Here is an 18,184-nt window from a genome sequence, read left to right as displayed (position 1 = left end):
AAACAAAAATTATTAAAAAGGGCATCTTAGGTAATCGTTCACAGGCAGAGAGTTTGGAAGTTCTGCGCTGGCTTTATTAACTTCTTTTCATTCTCAGTAAATATAGGCATGTGCCAGCATCTCCAGACCCAAACATTCTTGTTCAGCAGTCACGTGTGGAGTCCATGGGCAAGCCACCTTTGTATCTTTCCAGAGTTCATGTTGAGGTCTACTTTGTGTTCATCCTTATTGTGTTTCCCTGGAAACAGAAACACTGTAGAATAATAGTGGTTTACTAACCAGCTGGGAATATTGTGTTTGATGGCAAAGTACATTGTATGCCCATGATGATATTTTTCCTTGGCTCTGTGTAAGCACCATTCAAGGATTTTTTTACAAATTTCAAATACCAAATAATAACTGTTTCTGTTGGAAGTCAAGGGAAATGTAGGAAATCTTGTTCACAAAACACATACAGAATTCCATTTTGGCTTCTCTTGCAAGAATATGCCATCAGTCCTTCCTGTGTAGTTGAGAGATGTTGCCTTACGTGTATCTTCTGTGTGATCCTGGCTTATGTTCCCAAAAAGAATATGAAGAAAAGAATATAAAGAGCAACAATAAATAAAAACTGAATTGTACTTTCCCACTTTACTCACACAAACAAGCAGAATTGGAGGGATTCTGAACAGTTTTTTTCATTTACCAGAGTAATTAAAAAGGATGACGTATTTTGGGTCTTAACAGACTTCATCTTTCAATGAATTTGTGGTCATGGTCAAAAAGCTTGTATCATTTTAGAAGAGATTACAAATTTGATGGTTGTTCACAATGTTAAAACTATGGAACAACATTATAAAGAAGGATATGTCTCCTCCATAAGCTGAATTTTCTATGATGTACTAACTCTATACTAGGGAAAAAAAGTTTGCTTGTGTTATGCACTTATTCAGGATTGGTAAAACCATAGAAAATCACAGTGAAAATCAGAGGTTTAAAAGCCGTGAAATAGAGATTCAGAGTAATGGAACAGCAGACATTAAAGTCGGATGAGGATACAAACGTGAGTGTTTTCTTGGAAGAGAACGTCTTTGTGAGTCAACTTGATAGAGAGAGAGAGGAATTATCAAAACATGGGGAGAAGCAGGAGACAGCAGTTAGCATCTTTGGCTTAATAATAAAGGGCATGACTGTATAATAAATCAAGGGTTTTTTCCTTAGATACCTTCTGGCCCCTCAATCCAAAATACAGTACCATAGAGCTCCTGCTCACTGTGCCTTTTGTTGTGTTGTGGAATAATTAGAATAATTAGAATCTTCTTGCTCAGTGGGATTCACCCGTGTAAACAGACATTAGGGCACAACATCTTCTGTGTCAGATACGTGACACAAGTGCTGTGTTGCCCTTGAATAACCATTCTGCAGAATAACATCAGTTTAACTTAATTTTCTTCAGAAGACATTTCTAGGTTAACAGCAGGGCTCTCTGGAAGAATTTTAGTTAATCATTCTCTCACTGGGAGGTGATGTTAAACCAAAAATAGAAATATTGTGCTCAAAATTTTAATTTCAGTCAAAGTTTCCAATGGGTAGAACTGAAGCATTTGTTTTATTGATTCAGACCAGCTATTGGAAATCTAGAGTTGGCAAACTCTATAGGAAATATCTTCATGGAAAGGTCTTGGATGTTTAGCTCCTGCACTTAGATCATGTACTAAAAGATCATAAACACTTTGGTTTGTTAAGGTACTTTTCTCATGATAGCAAAAGAAAATTAAAAAAATATTCAACATCCTTACTCTACAGAGTTCTAGAGAGTCAAACAGCAATGGAACAAGACAACCATGCTTGAGCCTTCCAAGAATGTTGATATTGCTCAGCAAGGGGAGCCCATAAGGTCGGGGCACCAATGATGACAACACTCCTTTCCTTATAACGTGTGACCATTCCTTCTGCTGCCCCAATCAATCCCTACTCTACTGTACACCTTGCAACTTCAAAATGAATGAACTGAGAATGCCATAATGAGTAGTTCGGGAGGCGTGCTAGGAAGTCCCAGGATGAGGTTCAATCAACACATCTTCCACAAGCAGAGCTTCCACAAGTAGCCTCTGCTGCAATTTAAGATCATTCTCATAGTGGCCATGACTCATGACACTAATACCTTTTTGTTGATGTTGCTGTGTCAGCATAGACTTTTTCCAGTGATGTCTAGGGGACTCTAGTAAAGAGAGTCAAAACTCCTCCAGGCAAAAAATGATCATATGTGTTGACACACATATGGTTTCAGCCAGCTGCGTGTCTCCTGAGTCAAATAATCTGATGAAGCTAAACTTGGCAAATGAAAACCTCCCAGTGTGGAAGGGCCTTGATGTCTTCTGATTGCTATGGTAGGAAAAACAGAAGTGAAAACACCACTAGAAAATACTACGCTAAGTCTTTTTATAGGCTGATGTTTCAAATGGTGTCAGCAGAGCTGTAAATTGTAAGCTTTTGGCACAGGGTGTAACATTCCAGAAAAAGAATACTTTTTTCCATAGAATCAGATTTAATGTTTAATAACAAACAGTGTGAATGTAGCCCAGTGAACTTTAACACATCAAGGACAGTGTTGTCAAATAAAGTGGCCTGCAAAGGTGACAGAGTTCAGTTCTGGTCTTGTAGACCTTTGAAGCTAGTTTGTTTAATTTGGGGCAAGTTTATATACATGAAACAGAACTGTATATTTTGGCTTTGGAATCTAGATTGCTGTTTAACCACCATTCATAATTATGGTATTACTTATTAATCTTTGTAGCCTTAGGTCAGTAGAGGTCTGAAATGCAGCTGCATGCTCAAGCATCACAACTTGTCTCTTACTCTTTCAAGTGACAGATGGTTTTAAAAATAAGCACAGCAACAGCATGTAATAGTTATGTGGTTTTTTTTCACAGCCCATCACAAAGTACTTAAAAAAGTATTTGAAATCTCTGTGTTGTAGATGGAGACAGTGAGAGGCAGAGAAGCATCCTTACTCTTCTGCGAGTCCTTACGTTAGGATAGGGCAGAGCCAGGATTCAAACCTAGGTCCCAGTCCAGTGCTCTGTTTACTCCAATGTGAAGAGAATCACAATACAAGCATATTCATAGTAAAAAATCTAAATTTTGTCTGCCAGTTCTACAATCCTGTTTTGCCTTTGAGACACTAACCAAGGTTAAGACCTATACTACATTCTGAGCTGCTTTTCCAGAAATTTAGTCCTCTAGCTACTAGGAATTTATTTGAAAGATTCCACTCTGAGGAGGCATTTCTACCTTAAACTTCAAGAGCTTCCCACTGACAACAACGCAAATTCTCTGTTAAATTTTCTGTTAAAAAGCAGTTTCATTGCCTAGGAGTAACTTGCTGGAATTCAAGTCTGTGAAGGGTTATTTGGGGTTGGTATTCAGGTAAGCAGTATTCTTCTTGTCTGTTTTTAAATTGATGCTATATATTCATTGTTAGGTTAAGAAGTTAATGTTTAAACAAAGTTCCTTAAATAACAGTAGTCACTTCTAAATGTAATATAGGTAAATGTAAATATAGGTGGGGTTTTTTTATGTTTCTCAAAATAGTTTACTTGAAAGTGTTTAAAATTCTGCCTGTCTGCAGACTCCTCTCTCATTTTCTTCTGTATTTTCCTAGATTTTTCCACGGTAGATAGGATGCTAAAGTCTTCCCACAGGGCAGACACTTTGTAATTTTCCATGTGCTACTTAGAAGTTTATGTGAGATTTGGAATTAATCACTTATACAGTTCCCCCTCATAAGGTGGTTTATCTGTTACTGATTTACCAGGGTAAGTAAAAAGTTCTTAAACTATTGATGAAGCCTTTCTATAAATTAACAATGCCATTAACCTCCACTCAAACAATGAATTAATTTCCTGAAAAATCTCTCCCTTGAGAAAGGGGTTGAAACCATAAAGTCAGAAAGGTTCTTCCTATAGTAGCCCTTGCAGTGCTAAAAACATATCATGGTTACATATAAATATCTCCTTTTGTTTCAACATATAAATTTACAAAGGGGTGAAGTGAGTAGTTGAGCACCTTAGGGAGCTATAAACAATTATCCTGGAGCCAGAAGCTTCAATCCTTTTTCCGCAGGAAAGAAGACTTTTCCTTTTTGTTAGCAGCTGGAAGAGAAACAGGCAAAATCAGTTCCAGTGATTCCATTGGTAGCTGTCCCATTATTCAGAGGAGGAAAAGGGGGCAAAAGGGGGAGAAGGGGATTTTTTTTAAGAAACATTATTTTGTATTCACAGATAGAATTTTGTAAATATCCTCTTGTTTTTTTCTATTATGTACTCTGGAATGAAACTCCACCCCCCCCCCCAATAGTCAGTAAATTTATATATCTTAAGAATTAACCATATTTCCGACTTCACTAACGAAGACTTGAGGCAGTTCATGAGTAGAACAGTCTCCAGACAAATTAAATGCCATGAGAATGTATGAAATGATGAAAATAGTTTTCAGATTACCTGGAAAAACATTTCTCCATACGAACACCACATATAATCATTAGAAACTGTGAATGTTTAGTTAATGCTGGATTCAGGAGAAGCTCTTCCACTTTTCCCTTCTTAAAAAAAAAAAGACAACAATTATAATTTACTAGGATGAGGGCAGGGATGAAATGGAGTTTTGTTGAACATTTACTAGTTAAGACTTATTTGCAGGTCACACAGTTCCACAGAGGTCAAAACTGAGTAGGTTGTGCTGTCACACCAAACAACTCTTGTTCTTCAGTGAGTGGTGACCATTTCTTACCAGTGACCAGTAGAAAGCACTGGTCAAGTGGGATATGGTGAGCAGGAATCTACTGTTTGTATCAGCTTGTGTAAAAGTCAGGAGACCTATGGGTTATGTTTTGTAAATCTGTAAGAAAAAGCCATATTCAAAGTCATAGTGTATTTATAAACTTATCATACACTCATGCAAATCTTGTGGAATTTCAGGAATTTCATGCATAGCTGAATTTGTAGGTGGGATGAATTCTTGTCTGGCACTAATGACACCATTTGCTGTTATCATTTAACTTCCTAATTTGATACCTGTATTCAGTGCACACTAAGAAAACATGCCTGTGCACCACAGGAGAGAGGTTTTCTTTGACCATAATGCCTGCATGTTCAGGCAGAAAAAGCCCAAGTTTTGTCTACCTGTAACAGTGCATTGTACTTGCAGGGGTGATTGCTTTGAAAGTCGCACTTACTTAAGGATATATATCAGCCATCTAAAACTAAAATTGTCAGCACTAATATGTCCACGATCTCATACTGATTTCTCACAATTCAATGGTGAGAATATTTTTCTGGCACTTAGTCTGTTTTTTTTTTAATGCAGCATTCATTTCAGTTTCATCACTGGGAGGAATGGAAGGTAGTGCAGTAGAATACATACTTTTTCTTCTCCTCCTGGTTATATACTTCGGATATTTGAGTTTATACCAATCACCTATAAACTGTATTCTTGAACCTCTTTCCATATGACTAAATTTCTGTCTGTTGCTGACAGCTAGACAAGTCTTTTCTACCCACAGCACCACCTACTGAGACCCGGTGCCCTCTCTTTTAGAAAGCGCTGTCTCCTAGCAGTCAGTAATCTTGCCACTTCCACCTTCTGCTTGAAAACGATACCAAAGTCCTTTGTAAACAGTACTTGTAGCTTTTTGTTGCCTTAAATCACAAATAAAAGGATATTAAAATTAAAAAGGAAAAAAGGAACATTCTCATTGAGAGCATGTAAGGTATTTGTATGGTGGTGTTGGTGATGAATTTATTACAGCATCTCAAAACTGACAAACTAGCCTGCAGCTGTGAGTTAATTCTCTGTAGTGATGCAAATAATGTGAAAAACATTTAAATGTACTAGCTGGATAAAGCTAATAATATTGCTTCTATACTTTAAAATACATTTCATTACATAGCCGTCTGATTATCTGGCAGAAATATTTTAAGACAAGTGGAGAATATTTTAATTTGGCTGATAGCTGGCAGTTCATTCCCACAGAAAGCACTGAAGATTATCAAATAAAGATACCTTCAACCTCTACGTACAAAGACTGGCACGTCTCTGGTGAGCACAGGGGCCAAGTGCAGACTCACTGCTGCAATCAGCATAACAATGTTTTTACTTCGCTGTCCTGCACCATTATTCTGCCAGAGTGGAAAAACATATTGGGAATTAAACCTTAACTTATCACTCAACTAATAATTAATTAATAATGTTTCAGTGGGAGGAAACTCTGTTTTTTAACTAAGCTGCAACACAGTTTTGAACCCTCTGTCACGTTGCAAACAAGCTTTTTGTCTTAGAGGATCATCAGTTTAACGATATACTCTGTGCTGGCTTAATTAAGTCTTGAAAAGTAACTGTCGCAACTCCAAAATATTAACTTATTACATGCAATGGTACTGCTTCTGAGTATTGTCATGGTTTTTAAGGGCTAGGTAACTTTTTTTGTGTGGTTCCTCAAAACATGAATAACATGAATTCTCTGTGTCATTTGAAGTTGCCTCTGGCTTCTTTCTTTGTAGCCCCTTCCTGTATTTCCAGCTGGTGGTTTTAGTCTTCCGTGTATCTTGCTTCCATTCCTAAAGATAATTTTTAATAAAATACTTTGATTATTAGGCTGGATATCAGGAAGAAAAGAAATTGAGAACTTTAAGTCAGGGAAGAAAGACGGTGGGAAACAGGAGAGAAAAGGGGAAGCCAAAGAATACTCATTTTCAAGTCAGCTTCCGCTGTGACTCATGCCTCACCAGTCTGGCTGAATTCCTTTGTGTAGGGTCAGCTCAGGCCTCGAGGAAAGAGGTTTTAGAAGAATAAAATAAATGGAAATCTGGTTGATTGCTCTTGGAGCATAAAGCTTGGGATTTCACTGCGCAGCAACGTCCTAACGCGAGTGCACGTTAAAAATATGTTCTTCTCCAAGTTTTGTGGCTTGTTAACCTCTTTGGAGATGCCAATTCATAAACTGGTTATGTCAGTCCTGTGCAAAGAACATAAGCAGCCTCCATTTCAAAGGCATGTCTTGCAGTCACAAGACTAGAGTCTAGAAAGCGCTGTCTTCAAGAAAACAGGTGGGCTTTGAGGATTTTCTCTTTCTGAGGGGCATAAACCATAACTTTTCCTCTCCCCCTATGCTCTGATTCAGACTTTCTAAAAATGCTGCGTTGCAAACTCTCAATTTAACATTCCTCTGATTCTCTACAACTTTATTTCACCCTTAACCTTTTCTTAATGTCTCTTCCCCTCTCCCACCTCTATGCCAACTGTCTCTTCCTGCATCATTTAGTCAGAGCCCAAAGCATACAGCAGTATCGGTTTTATTTGGTGTGTTCTGCAGTGTTGTTTAAATAGAACAAAAAACAAAAGCCACTTTGAAAGAAGGTAGATATTTGACAAATTGCTTCCTGAGAGTAAGAAGTCTTAAAGAGACTGAAGATAATATAATGAAAATGTGTAAGTCTCTTATTTCTGGAACAGAGATTGAGATTAGTGTAATAAAATTATGATAAACAAAAATAAAAATTCAGACACAAAAATTAACACAGGACAAATGCTAATATATTTATAAAACTGTACAGCTTTCCATCGCAGTTTTATGGCGTTACTGTTGAACTGCTTACTTCAACAGGAAATGAAACATATTGCTCTGTCAAATAGTAGAGTATGCTATCAAAGGTAGTAAACAGTTGCTTGGGTTTTACTTATTGGACACAATAATCTCTTCAGAATTGTCTTGTTTTCACATACTCACTATCAGAGTATTACAGAAGTGATTGCTTCCCGTTTTTCATTTAAATATTAATTCCTGAGGGGTGTGGTTTTGTGAGTTTTAGTTTTCTACTTTCTAGTCAAAGCAAATGTTCTTTAATTCTCTTTTAAAGAGATCTGGTGCAAGTTAGGGATTTTGAGAGCAGGGCACTGCTATTTACCCATGGTCTTGGTTAGAGGAGAATGAGTTGATACTCCTGGTAAAATGATAAGTTTGGGACATTTGTCCAGTCCTCTGTTGACATCCATCATTTCTGAAAAAAAATGAAAAGAGAACAGAAGTTATAAATTTAGCCAAAGTAGATTTTAGTATGAAGAACGGGTCACTTATAATGTGTGCAGCTCAAAAAAAAGTCCTTTTTACTCCCCAAAAGGCCTCCTGTATTTTCAGTACAGGAATTCCAGTGATGTTAAGCATAATAGCACACAAAAGCATAGTAGATCATATGAATTGCTGCATTTCTTGGGAAACACTTGATGGCAATCTCCCTTCAGAACTGTTTAATTTAGACAGTGACAAAACCACAAGAACACAAATGATGATGGGGGATTTCCACTTAATTAGATGACTTTCCTTTCACACTGAGCAGGTCTGCCCACTGAGAGGCAGTCTTTACCCACGCTCCAATCTGAATGCTCAGAAGGCTGAGGTTTCTTAACATCCATTCATGTGGGGGTTTTGTACCTATTCTATGTGGATTTTCTTTACAGTTAATTTACCCAAGAGGGAATGAAAGCGAATCCTGTATTGCAGTCTCTAAAACGTTTTGAATTAATGCTCTATCTTGAGCCCTCACATCAATATCTGCAATATGCTACAGATATCAGCAAAAAAGAGTATTAAGTAAACAGGTTTGAAACTGTGGAGGGAAAAAAAAAAAAGTATTAACAGAATTTTGGGCTCATTTGCTCTGTGTAGATACTAATATTTGTAACCTAGGGGTTTTACATTTGCACTCAAGACACAACAATGTGGTAAAACATAGGAAAATAATCCCATTTTTTCATATATTATACTTTCTAATAAGAAATGGCTGAAATTACTATTTACATGGAGTGAAAAGTAGAACTTAGGTTTTTCAATTACATTCACATTGCTTCCAAGTAAGATTCTGAGCTTGGTTGCTGGCTGTGTGGAAATCAGGGAAGCAGAGGAATATCTGCAGTGAGGGATCTGGGTCTGTGTAGGAAAGTTTCAGCCAGGCACAGGCTGTACACCTGGGTTTTAATCCATTTGGCTGGTTCTGTATTTTCATGCTGTGCTCTTACACGCGATCACATAAAAAGCAGAGATATGTGTTCGTAAGGATATGCTAAATTATAGTATGATTCATGTAGTAATACTGCTGTAGCTGCAGTTTGCTCATACCAAAATTTGTAGGACAAGATAATATCTTTTATTACACCAGCTAGCACAGTTGGAGAAGCTAGGTAAGTCTTCTGATATATAAACATTTTTAGCGATGAAGAACTGAAGAAGGGACTCGTGTCCTTCAACTTCTGCATTTTTTTACTAATTAGATGGTTTGCACAAATTTACTCCCTCACTGAATGGCTTTGCTTCACTGTAAATTTTGTCAGTTCCCAGTGACCTAAAGGAGCCATCATGGCAGCCTGCAATTGCTGGAAAATTTTAGGAGAACCCTACCTTTTTGCCTGATACCTTTCCCTGAACTCCCACCTGAACTCCCACCCTGACTGGCAATGCAAAAAATGAAGCATATGAACCTAACCTTAACCAGTAACATTTTAGTCGTCAGGCCCTGGAGAGCAAGGGTATGCCTGTGTAGTCCTTCCCTGGCAGACATAAGTATACATTTCTCATGCTTCAAGCTGGACTCAGGCCAGCTGTGAACAAAAACTGTTTAGCTGCAGTTAAGAGTTGCTTTGTGTTCTGACTAATGTGGGACTCAGCCTCTCAGCAAGACTTATTTTCTCAAGTACCACACAGCGTTAGCCAAACTGTACAGCTTTTGATCTGGAGCTAGCTCATATTCAGCTCACTTAAAGCATAAGGCAGATGAAATCACATCTGTGTGCAAGATACAATAGAAATTAAAACTGATCTTATACAACACGGGTAATGGTCATGCATGGCAGAAAGTCTGCCCTCGCCGTGCCGAGGGGCCTGGGGACACGCATGTGAGCTGTTTGCAGACACAATCTTTGGAAGCTAAGGAACTAAGGAAATTAAGCTGTTTTCTTTCAAATCACAAAATTGAATTTTGCTTTGCTGTTGAGAAGCAAACGCAAGCAAGCTCATCCACAAACGCAGTATCGAAGTGGCATGGAATCAATGCAAGTTTGGAGTTCAGAAGATATTTCAGTGATAGTAAATGACTACATGAACATATTAAGAAGAAACAGAAAAGCAAAACATGTGGTGATGAGGTCATTTCAGTTAATAAATTAATGTGCATAAGCTACTTTATGCACATTTGACCTTCTAGTGTTGATTAATTTAACACATGGGAGGGTCTGAGGAGAGCGTTTGCTATTATTAGTATAGTCGAGCATAGGGAGTGTTTGAAGCACTTGGTCACAGCAAAAACATCCCTGTTTCTGTAGGAACAAGCAAAATGTTGAGACTAACTATATCTCTAAAAGGAGACAGGTTTGAGGTGTGTGACTCTTAAGACAAACATTCGTCGTGTTTGGCTTGTGTTGCAATAAAAGATAAGGAGGATAATACCATGTTCCTAGAAAAAAAAAGAAAAGAAGCTGCAGAAAAAGTGCTTTTGTTCAAAACTTGAAAGTAAACGTGGTGATTAACTGCTTTAGAACTATCAGTTAAGCAGAGAGGGTGTTTGCTTTCCTATATGTGCGCCCATACACACAGCCGTCCTGCTCGCCCTGTTTTCCTCGCGTATGTGATTGAAGCGTACGCTCTTCAAAGCTGGTTTTCAGAACTCTGTCTTCTGTGTCGGCCTTTTTTGCCTGCAGAACTACCACACATCCGTGAGGAATATTTATCATTTTGGGCTTGCTAAACGTAAACAGCTCTCAGTTTTACAGCGGCAGAGCTGCAGAGGAGCTGCAGTCACCTCTGGGAAGCAATGTAAACTGGGCTAGGCAGCGACCAGCTCACAAATAGCTCTTTTTCGAGAACTTAGATCTGAAGTTGTTCAACTCTTTCAAGAGAAAATTGGTCTCTGTGCTATGAGTGGCAGGAGCATATTCAGTGTTTAAAATCATCCCAGGAAAAATTATTAAGCCATGCATATTTATTCCTTTCGCTCTGAATGCTGTATCCGAGTTATTATTTGAAGAAAATTCATCATTATACATTATACAGTATATATCCTGCAAAGTCACAGAATATTTTCTATTCTTGAAGCTTGTTTTGTCAGTCAACTAGTGGTACATAGAATGGTCTGGATATCAGTTTTACTATCATTCAAAAGAAAAAAAAGCATGGTCATTATATACGACAATCTTTTCTTACTGTTCTAGAAGGTACGGTAGAAGACATTATTTTTGAGCCTAAAAATTCCATAGCATCTTAATCACCTGTGAAATATTTTCTTGTCTAAAAAAAAATTTTGTGCAGGGAGTTTCATTTGGAAATGAATTTGAAATGTTTCCAGTTACTTTTTCTGGTTTTAGTCTGACACAATGAACAGAAGATGGTTCTAAAATTACTGCCCTTTGTTTTTCTTACAAGGTAGGGTCAGTGGATCATGTAATTAGAATTATTAAATGCTGTTTCAATGGATTAAATGTAAGTGGCTGGGGGGGGTAGTGCTTCTTCACTACTAAAGCCAGAAGAATTTATAAATAACTAACATTACAACTAAAATAAACCATTTGGAAGTATTTACACTAAAAAAGGCTGTTGTTTAGCCTTTGGTCATGAGTTTTTTATCAAAAGGTGTCCTGCAATATCTGGCAGCTATCAGGTTAATCAGAAGAGCTGCTGAGAGCCAGAGCAGTGCTGCTGTGGCTGGAAACAAAAAACCAGAACCCTGGGAGCAGAGGTGCTGGGGATGGGGGGGCACTTGCTGGGAGAGGCACCTCATCCCCATCTGGCAGAACGTCCCCACTCAGGACCCACTGCTGAACCCACCGGAGACCATCTCCTGTGGCCACACGCTCGCTGGCATCGTGGTCAGTGGGAGAGGGTCAGTACTGTCTCATGAGGAAGGTGTTAAGCCTTTACAGGGAAAAAAATAAAACAAGAATTGGAGGTCAGGAGTCTCATTCACACTCTGGCTTATAATTAGTATCCATCTTATTCCCCCTTCCCTTCAGGGGCATTATTCCTTCTTGTTGCCACCGTAAGTGGAATCTGCGTCAAGGCCAGAAGTTCATCTTTTTGAATAACAAATAAGCGATACTTAAGAAAAGAGGAATGATTTTCAATGTATCACATAAAAGCTTTGTTTCAGGGAAGTGTTTAAAAAAAAAAAACAAACCCAAAGAAAGTTTGGGCTCAGATCTTGCTGGATGTTAACACAGATCTGGTTTCCCTAAGGTTGTCTGGACTGCCCCATGCAGTCTCTCTCACAGGCAGTGTCCAATTTCTGCAGTCAGGTGGCAACCATAACTACTGATGACCAGCAATCTTGAAAGAGTCTTGAAGCTGCTTGTAGCTGATGTAAATAATGATCTCTCTCCAGGTGGTCTTATTTGCCCAGCCAGTTGGATTGGCACTGCTGGGAAAGCTACACAGATCCGTTTTTACCTGCCCGCCCCTGAGGATGAATCCTTGCAAAATAAGGGCCATATGATTTGGGAATGGCTTATGGCAGAACTGTACTCTGGAGACTGAATTTTCATTTTAAAATATATTCCTACAACTTGAGGATGTAGAAATAGACCCAAATCACAATTTCAACTTTACTCTGATGCAATAGTTTTTTCCCCTCATTCAGGTGAAGAGCTTGAAAGTTCCCTGGTAGCTTTGAGCTGCCTTGTTCAAGGCCATTATGAGGCTTTGAGAAATTCATGCTGAAGCCATAGGTTCTTGCTCTTTTCCCAGATGCCTTTTTCCCTGAGGGATTTGCAGAATTGATCTAGACTTGTTAGTTTGTCCCACACCTCCTTGCAGTCCAGGCACAGAAAGGCCTTTTTGCTTTAGTCAGGTATACTTTAAACTCAGCTTTTCTGTCTGAATGCTGAAGATTTCCTTTAGTGTAGGATCTAGTCTGTGTGTTTCCAGCTAGATTTAGGCTAAAACCTAAACTGGATTCTTAGAGTTCTCCAAGTTCTCCTGTTCATTTCTTGCAGCTACTGTACGTCCTCTTCTTTATCCAGTCATTTCTATCCAGCAAGGCATCTCCTATTTTACTTTCAGACCCTTTGCTGTGTGTGGCCTGTTCCACTTCTGCACAGCTGACTTGAATACTGTGGGAATAAACTTGCCACTGTGCCCTTGAATCTAGCATGAGACTTGCCTTAAGTCACCACCTCTACATCATCATCATCAGGGCAAGGAAACGAAGTATTTCAAGATGGGAGAAGACTAAAAGCAGCTTGGAATGTATGTATCATCTTCAGAGAAAAGTGCCAGATGCAGAAATGCATTATCAACCTGTCCCAAATCAACATGCAATTTTTGATGGACAACAGAGTCAGTCCCCTGCCTCTGTACTCCCCCCTGCTGCCCCAGGATGTTGGATGTCCTCCTCTGAGAATGCCTTTGTGTGTCTCATGAAACCAGGAATCTACGAGTCATTTCTTGTCCTTCTGTCTTACTGTATTTGCAACTCCAATCTAATCAATAGATCCCCTGGGAAATGAGTTACTAGTGACTGCATTTCTGTTTCTGTTCAAGTATGGTAGAGCAGGGGTATTTTGGATATTTTGTCTGTTTTCAGTAAAAGCCCAGGGATGCAGTTTAAAGACTTTTGGACTGAGGGGATCCATACAAAGCGAGACACAGAAAGGTGAGCCTGTGGCCTGCAGCTTCTCTCAAGAGGGACCTGAGTCACCAGTCAATCCCGTGACCATTATGCATTTCAAAACCTAAAGCTACTAAAATAACATTAAAACTGTTGGAAAGAATCAGATGGAGAAGTATGTACAAATGAAACAATACAAGGACACTAGTGCACCTTTCCAGTCACAGCATTTGAAAGTTAGAACTTCTTTTACCTGCAGTAGCTTCAGAACATCTACAGTGCTTAAAATTCAGCTGCATCTGGATATGATGACTCTAAATCACTGGCTATTGTCTGTGCTTTTGGTATGACAGATTAAATATCTCTTTAATTCCTATACGTAGCCTGAGGATTTTTACAGTAAGGACGGTTTTGAAATATCTGAAGTGTTGTGAAATGAAAAGACTGTCTTACATATCAGTTTTTTTCCCACTCTTTTGATAAACTACATAAATAATTTTATGTATTGATGGAAATTATAGCAGGTGAATTTAAAATGTAGAAAGCAAAGCGCCTTTCTGTTTCTACTCTGAATAAAGGGACAGCCATTCTCAACAAACTGATTTTGATGTTCTATAAATGGGCATCAGAAATTTGAAGCTAATGTGTGATAAGAAGTACAGGTACGATCAAAATGGTGCCCAAAGCATGGAATAAGTTTAAGTGCTTCATTCCCAGGATCCCCTGGTACTAGTTTACAAAATTAATGTTTCAAACTGTGAGTAATTAAGACAGAAACATGGAAAAGCAGATGACTTAATGACAGTATAGAACTGTGTGCTCAAATTCCTTTAGCATTCGATAGGAGATCCTGACCAAGAAACAGGAATTAGACCATATGAACCTACATAGCCCAGCCTTGTGCATGGCAGTCTAATTTACTAGATAAAATAGTATTTAGTTAATTTTTAAATACAAAACTGACTACATTACTGTTTTAATAGAAGTCCTTTTAATAACATCTAAGAGGTCATTTTAAAGAGTTAGATGTGAATCACTTTTTATTTTTAGAAGTTTTGCTAAGTCTGGCTATCTGCAAGCCCACTTACTTTAGACAAAGAAGTTAATGTGTTCTGCATTCTTATTATACATGAGAAACTATTACAGAAATCATCATATTCTCTCAGTGCTCACCAGAACTTCTAGTCACTGAATATCAAAATAGCAAAGCAGGCATTACAGAGTAATTTTTCAGATTAATTTCATATGCAGATGCTCTATTCCAGAATAAACATCAGTTTATTTTAAATCATTTTTGTGTGAAGACAACTAGAATAACAGTTATTTTAGGAAGAATAAGTGACTTTCTCTGCAGTTCATTTTCACATGTTGGCAGAACCACAGAGCACAGATTCTAGCTAGATAAGGAAGTTTTTATGTTTGAGTTTGAAAAAGCAGTTCAGTCTGTACCCCTGAACAAAGTCCGTGGCAGCAGGATACAACTTCTAAATTCTATAAATACTTAAACCACGCCCTGGAACTTATTTTTACAGTACTGTTTGTGTACTCAAAGTTGTACTTAATCTATGTTACTGCTTTAGTTTAGTTACAGTTCTAGGATCCTTACCTTTTTGGCCTATTTAATGCATTTTTCTTTGCCTGTTTTTAATTTAAGTTATTGCTCAGGGCACTAGTGACCCAGTTCCTTCCCCCACTTGTTTACAGATGAGTTGAGTCCGTACAGAACAGATACATAAACTGTGACTACTAAGAGATTATTTAATGCTGTTTAATAATCTACGTCAGCTGGCATGCTCGTGATGGTTTTATTATAGGCGTCTGAAAAGTCCTGTCTTAAGTGGAATCATCTTAAATCTTTACTGCTTGTTATAGCCTATGCTATTTACTAATTCACATTGATTATTGCAGGTTCAAAAGTCAGTCTTTCCATTAACACCACAAAATCCAAAGGTTTGTGTTCTATTTTTGTTAGGGAAGGGAACCACCTTCTGCTCTGTGCTTATGAAACCTTTTGCACAGAGAAAGCAGGAGTTAAAGATACCTATATCACACTAGATAATACTGATCACTGAACTGATCATTCTCTAGGCTGTATTTCAACATTTAGAAGGAATCTGGATCAAAGATTGCCACAACTATTTACATAAGGCCAACATTTCTTTAATGTCATAGGTTACAAATAATAGTAGAACTAGGGAACTTACCTGTCAGCCCTTGTTGAAGAATGCTTGGTTTGTGTTAAGTAAATTTCTCTTTATGTGTTAAAAGCTTCTGGCAAAACTTGAATTGCTTCAACTAAATATCCTTTCGTATCACAACAGACTTCATCTTAGAATAGCTCTTCCAACCAATAAATGAAGACAGATCCCATAGTCTTGTGAAGATCTTGCTTTCTATACGTAAACCTGTGTTTTTTCTTGAGACTCTAGGCAGCATGCACTCTAGGAACTGGTGCAAAGCATAACCATTTACCATCACCAGCCTTCTGCTAGAGGTGACATTTCTTAGTGTACCTGCTTTTTGAGCTGCTTACGCAGCCACTAATTCTGTAAACGCAACTCAGATTACCATTAACAGTTTAACTAGGAGGTCTTTGCTTAACCTAGCGCATTTTAACTGAAGAAGGAAAGGAAAAACCCCTCACGATGATCTCTGGACCATATAAGGGGACTAATCTCTAGGCAGAGGTTTGCTACTGAAGCACAGTGAAGCCCGAAGACCTTACATGTCTGTAATTACATCTTGGTTATTTCTTTTTTAACAAGATAGATAAATAGTTATCCTTCACCATTGGCTAGCCATATAGAGAAGCATGGGAGACCTCTGCTACCATACTTAAAATATTAACCAAGGGGGCACCCTGATTGCATCCTGACCCCAATTTATGGTGAATCTGCCATACCGTGTGTTGTGATTCCTAGAGGGGGGAAATCTGTAGGCATGCAGGCAGAAGGAGAGCTGCATATTACTCCAGCCAGCGTCTAGACTGTGGGGAGTGTTTTCATCTGTCTCATCTTCAGGTTATTTCTGAAGAAAATAGAAAAAATAGGATAGTTCCAGTTGGAAGGGACCTACACCGATCATCGAGTCCAACTGTCTGATCACTTCAGGGCTGACCAATAGTTAAATTATGTTATTAAGGGCATTGTCCAAATGCCTCTTAAACAGTGACAGGCATGGGGCATTGACCATTTCTAACTATTTACACAGAGCATCAGGAGTTAACAGATATCTTTCCCTTGCAGCAATTTTACTTGCCCAACATCCCATATCGCTGACCCTGGACAGAGTTCTAAATTTAGTTTACATGTAATAAATGGTCATGCTGTTAAATTTGTGTGCACTTATTGCAGGAAACTTACACCTGAACTTTAAGAAAAACTACATCCAGAAATGGAGGAAGTGAAAAGTCACGTTATTAACAGTTTTTCCTGATATACCCCCTAAGCATATATAGATCCCACTTGAGAAGCTTCTAGAGCCAATTAATCTGTCATGGCAGATCTGCTGAGGGTCTAATCTGAGCTTCTAGATAGAAAACAATACAAGGCAGATTCCACCATAGCAGGTCAACATCCATCAGAAAAGCTTGTTTTGGACAGCATATTCGGACTGCCCTGAGCTGTGTCTGGGTGCTGGAAACTGGAAAAGACTGTAGATACATTTTTCATGGTTTTAAAAAGAGGCTTTTTCAGCTTCTATTTGCATCATTATATCAAAACTGCTGTGGTGTTGAGGATCTTGCAGTGGGACTCAGGAGGTCTGGCTTGTGTTCTGTAATGAGTGACAACACAGTGTGCATCTTTGTCCCCGATCTAAATGGAGGTGATAATAGGAGCTGTCTTTATAGGGTACTATGCCAGATACATTGTTCTGAATCTGTGTATAAAACTAAATGGGTTAGGACCTGCTAAGAGCCTGTTAATCCTTATTTTAACTTATTTAAAAAAAAAAAAAGTGTAACTTCTCAGTGAGTATCACTCAACACATTCTTTCTATGACTGGAACAGAGGAGAAACTGTGTTAGAGGAGACTGTGCAGTTGGGTACTTGTGTCAGGCTTGTGCGGAGGCTGCGAGCTACCCCAGCCTTTCCCCAACAGCTAACGTCTCTGCACGGCCAGCTGCGAGCTGCTGTGCCACACTCATACCCTGGATCCTGCACCCTCAGAGCGCCAGCTGCCTCGCCCGGAGAAGCAAAAAAATGTCCCTGAGCCTAAAAATGGGAAGTGAAGAGGGCAGGGACTGAACCCAGCATGAAACCAACTGCCATCCTGCTCAGCTGGGGGAAGGGAATGAGTAACATATGGTTGCTGGTGTCTAATCACCACTTAAAATGGTTGCCAGTTCTGCTGCTGCTTAATAAAGTGTAAACATCTTTACACAAAAGCGCCATGGGTCACTGTTGTAAATACACCATCAGTATTTCAAGTGATTTTATTTTAGTCAGCCATTTGCCTTTTCTTAAAGTGCCCGTTTACAGTGACGTATAATCAACATACTTTAAGCAAATAATTCATAAACACAAAAATATCTCTAAAATACACAATGCATGCAAATT

General features: G+C 38.6%; 1 protein-coding gene and 1 long non-coding RNA gene across 2 annotated transcripts in view; one reads left to right on the top strand and one right to left on the bottom strand.

Moving 5' to 3' along the window:
- The window catches only part of ADGRV1 (adhesion G protein-coupled receptor V1), a 297,357-nt gene that overhangs the window by 175,046 nt on the left and 104,127 nt on the right, over positions 1-18,184 (top strand). The window lies entirely within an intron of this gene.
- LOC141918384 (uncharacterized) lies at positions 134-15,893 on the bottom strand. Its single transcript, XR_012621672.1, has 5 exons — positions 15,830-15,893; positions 7,944-8,036; positions 4,482-4,582; positions 4,048-4,133; positions 134-238 (listed from the first exon to the last, which is right to left on the bottom strand). It is a non-coding gene; the product is annotated as an uncharacterized LOC141918384 (long non-coding RNA).

The sequence above is a fragment of the Strix aluco genome, chromosome Z (assembly GCF_031877795.1).
Source record: "Strix aluco isolate bStrAlu1 chromosome Z, bStrAlu1.hap1, whole genome shotgun sequence".
Lineage (NCBI taxonomy): Eukaryota > Metazoa > Chordata > Aves > Strigiformes > Strigidae > Strix > Strix aluco.
The sequence above is the reverse complement of the archived record's forward strand: the minus strand, read 5'-3'. Positions and strand labels throughout refer to the sequence as shown.